Here is a 4,913-nt window from a genome sequence, read left to right on the forward strand (position 1 = left end):
GGTTTAATATACACGGGACATGTCACCAGGTGAACAGTATAAGTGAGGAGAGTGTGTTCCCCTGATTTTTTAATGCACACGAGACATGTTACCAGGTGAACAGTATAAGTGAGGAGAGTGTGTTCCCCTGATTGCTTAATACGCACGGGACATGTCACCAGGTGAACAGTATAAGTGAGGAGAGTGTGTTCCCCTGAGGGTTTAATATACACGGGACATGTTACCAGGTGAACAGTATAAGTGAGGAGAGTGTGTTTTCCTCATGGTTTAATACACACGGGACATGTTACCAGGTGAAGAGTATAAGTGAGGAGAGTGTGTGCCCCTGATGGTTTAACATACACAGGATATGTTACCAGGTAAACAGTATAAGTGAGGAGAGTGTGTTCACCGATTGTTTAATTCACAAGGGACATGTTACCAGGCGAACAGTATATGTGAGGAGAGTGTGTTCCCCTGATGGTTTAATATTCACAGGACATGTTACCTGGTGAAGAGTATAAGTGAGGAGAGTGTGTTCCCCAGATGGCTGAATATGCACAGGACATGTTACTAGGTGAACAGTATAAGTGAGGTGAGTGTGTTCCCCTGATGGTTTAATATACACGGGACATGTTACCAGATGAACAGTATAAGTGAGGAGAGTGTGTTCCCCTGATGGTTTAATATACACGGGACATGTTACCAGATGAACAGTATAAGTGAGGAGAGTGTGTTCCCCTGATTTTTTAATGCACACGGGACATGTTACCAGGTGAACAGTAGAAGTGAGGAGAGTGTGTTCCCCTGATGGTTTCATATACATGGGACATGTTTCCAGGTGGACAGTATAAGTGAGGAGAGTGTGTTCCCCTGATGGTTTAACATGCACGGGACATTTTACCAGGTGAACAGTATCAGTGAGGAGAGTGTGTTCCCCTAATGGTTTAATACACACGGGACATGTTACCAGGTGAAGAGTATAAGTGAGGAGAGTGTCTGCCCTTGATGGTTTAACATACACAGGATATGTTACCAGGTAAACAGTATAAGTGAGGAGAGTGTGTTCCCCTGATGGTTTAATATACACAGGACATGTTACCAGGTGAACAGTATAAGTGAGGAGAGTGTGTTCCAATGATGGTTTAATGCACACGGGACATGTCACCAGGTGAACAGTATATGTGAGGAGAGTGTGTTCCCCTGATGGTTTAATATTCACAGGACATGTTACCTGGTGAAGAGTATAAGTGAGGAGAGTGTGTTCCCCAGATGGCTGAATATGCACAGGACATGTCACCAGGTGAACAGTTTAAGTGAGGTGAGTGTGTTCCCCTGAAGGTTTAATCTCCACGGGACATGTTACCAGGTGAACAGCATAAGTGAGGAGAGTGTGTTCCCCTGATGGTTTAATATACACGGGACATGTTACCAGATGAACAGTATAAGTGAGGAGAGTGTGTTCCCCTGATTTTTTAATGCACACGAGACATGTTACCAGGTGAACAGTAGAAGTGAGGAGAGTGTGTTCCCCTGATTGTTTAATGCACACGAGACATGTTACCAGGTGAACAGTAGAAGTGAGGAGAGTGTGTTTCCCTGATGGTTTAATATACACGGGACATGTCACCAGGTGAACAGTAGAAGTGAGGAGAGTGTGTTCCCCTGAGGGTTTAATATACACGGGACATGTTACCAGGCGAACAGTATAAGTGAGGAGAGTGTGTTTTCCTCATGGTTTAATACACACGGGACATGTTACCAGGTGAAGAGTATAAGTGAGGAGAGTGTGTTCCCCTGATTTTTTAATGCACACGAGACATGTTACCAGGTGAACAGTAGAAGTGAGGAGAGTGTGTTCCCCTGATGGTTTAATATACACGGGACATGTCACCAGGTGAACAGTAGAAGTGAGGAGAGTGTGTTCCCCTGATTGTTTAATACGCACGGGACATGTCACCAGGTGAACAGTATAAGTGAGGAGAGTGTGTTCCCCTGAGGGTTTAATATACACGGGACATGTTACCAGGTGAACAGTATAAGTGAGGAGAGTGTGTTTTCCTCATGGTTTAATACACACGGGACATGTTACCAGGTGAAGAGTATAAGTGAGGAGAGTGTGTGCCCCTGATGGTTTAACATACACAGGATATGTTACCAGTTAAACAGTATAAGTGAGGAGAGTGTGTTCCCCTGATCGTTTAATAGACACAGGACATGTTACCAGGTGAACAGTATAAGTGAGGAGAGTGTGTTCACCGATTGTATAATTCACAAGGGACATGTTACCAGGTGAACAGTATATGTGAGGAGAGTGTGTTCCCCTGATGGTTTAATATTCACAGGACATGTTACCTGGTGAAGAGTATAAGTGAGGAGAGTGTGTTCCCCAGATGGCTGAATATGCACAGGACATGTTACCAGGTGAAAAGTACAAGTGAGGAGAGTGTGTTCCCCTGATTGTTTAATACGCACGGGACATGTCACCAGGTGAACAGTATAAGTGAGGTGAGTGTGTTCCCCTGATGGTGTAATATACACGGGACATGTTACCAGATGAAAAGTATAAGTGAGGAGAGTGTGTTCCCCTGATGGTTTAATATACACGGGACATGTTACCAGATGAACAGTATAAGTGAGGAGAGTGTGTTCCCCTGATTTTTTAATGCACACGGGACATGTTACCAGGTGAACAGTAGAAGTGAGGAGAGTGTGTTCCCCTGATGGTTTCATATACATGGGACATGTTACCAGGTGAACTGTAGAAGTGAGGAGAGTGTGTTCCCCTGATGGTTTCATATACATGGGACATGTTACCAGGTGAACAGTATAAGTGAGGAGTGTGTGTTCCCCTGATTGTTTAATACGCACGGGACATGTTACCAGGTGAACAGTATAAGTGAGGTGAGTGTGTTCCCCTGATGGTTTAATATACACGGGACATGTTACCAGGTGAACATTATAAGTGAAGAGAGTGTGTTCCCCTGATTGTTTAATACACACGGGACATGTTACCAGGTGAACAGAATAGTGAGGAGAGTGTGTTCCCCAGATTGTTTAATACACACGGGGCATGTTACCAGGTGAACAGAATAGTGAGGAGAGTGTGTTCCCCTGATTGTTTAATACACACGGGACATGTTACCAGGTGAACAGTATAAGTGAGGAGAGTGTGTTCCCCTGATTGTTTAATGCACACGGTTTTTGTCACCAGGTGAACAGCATAAGTGAGGAGAGTGTGTTCCCCTGATTGTTTAATACGCACGGGAGATGTTACCAGGTGAACAGTATGAGTGAGGAGAGAGTGTTCCACTGATGGTTTAATATACATGGGACATGTCACCAGGTGAACAGTATAAGTGAGGAGAGTGTGTTCCCCTGATGGTTTAATATTCACAGGACATGTTACCAGGTGAAGAGTATAAGTGAGGAGAGTGTGTTCCCCTGATGGTTTAATATACACGGGACACGTTACCTGATGAAGAGTATAAGTGAGGAGAGTGTGTTCCCCTGATGGTTTAACATGCACGGGACATGTTACCAGGTGAACAGTATAAGTGAGGAGAGTGTGTTCCCCTGATGGTTTAACATACACAGGATATGTTATCAGGTAAACAGTATAAGTGAGGAGAGTGTGTTCCCCTGATGGTTTAATATACACAGGACATGTTACCAGGTGAACAGTATAAGTGAGGAGAGTGTGTTCCCCTAATAGTTTAATAAACACGGGACATGTTACCAGGTGAACAGTATAAGTGAGGAGAGTGTGTTCCCCTGATGGTTTAACATACACAGGATATGTTACCAGGTAAACAGTATAAGTGAGGAGAGTGTGTTCCCCTGATGGTTTAATATACACAGGACATGTTACCAGGTGATCAGTATAAGTGAGGAGAGTGTGTTCCAATGATGGTTTAATGCACACGGGACATGTCACCAGGTGAACAGTATATGTGAGGAGAGTGTGTTCCCCTGATGGTTTAATATTCACAGGACATGTTACCTGGTGAAGAGTATAAGTGAGCAGAGTGTGTTCCCCTGATTGTTTAATATACACAGGACATGTCACCAGGTGAACAGTTTAAGTGAGGTGAGTGTGTTCCCCTGATGGTTTAATATACACGGGACATGTTACCAGGTGAACAGCATAAGTGAGGAGAGTGTGTTCCCCTGATGGTTTAATATACACGGGACATGTTACCAGGTGAACAGTAGAAGTGAGGAGAGTGTGTTCCCCTGATGGTTTAATATACACGGGACATGTCACCAGGTGAACAGTAGAAGTGAGGAGAGTGTGTTCCCCTGAGGGTTTCATCTTCACGGGACATGTTACCAGGTGAACAGTATAAGTGAGGAGAGTGTGTTTTCCTCATGGTTTAATATACACGGGACATGTCACCAGGTGAACAGTAGAAGTGAGGAGAGTGTGTTCCCCTGATTGTTTAATACGCACGGGACATGTCACCAGGTGAACAGTATAAGTGAGGAGAGTGTGTTCCCCTGAGGGTTTAATATACACGGGACATGTTACCAGGTGAACAGTATAAGTGAGGAGAGTGTGTTCCCCTGATGGTTTAATATACACGGGACATGTCACCAGGTGAACAGTAGAAGTGAGGAGAGTGTGTTCCCCTGAGGGTTTCATCTTCACGGGACATGTTACCAGGTGAACAGTATAAGTGAGGAGAGTGTGTTTTCCTCATGGTTTAATATACACGGGACATGTCACCAGGTGAACAGTAGAAGTGAGGAGAGTGTGTTCCCCTGATTGTTTAATACGCACGGGACATGTCACCAGGTGAACAGTATAAGTGAGGAGAGTGTGTTCCCCTGAGGGTTTAATATACACGGGACATGTTACCAGGTGAACAGTATAAGTGAGGAGAGTGTGTTTTCCTCATGGTTTAATACACACGGGACATGTTACCAGGTGA

Source organism: Heterodontus francisci, unplaced genomic scaffold, assembly GCF_036365525.1.
Source record: "Heterodontus francisci isolate sHetFra1 unplaced genomic scaffold, sHetFra1.hap1 HAP1_SCAFFOLD_279, whole genome shotgun sequence".
NCBI classification, from domain to species: domain Eukaryota; kingdom Metazoa; phylum Chordata; class Chondrichthyes; order Heterodontiformes; family Heterodontidae; genus Heterodontus; species Heterodontus francisci.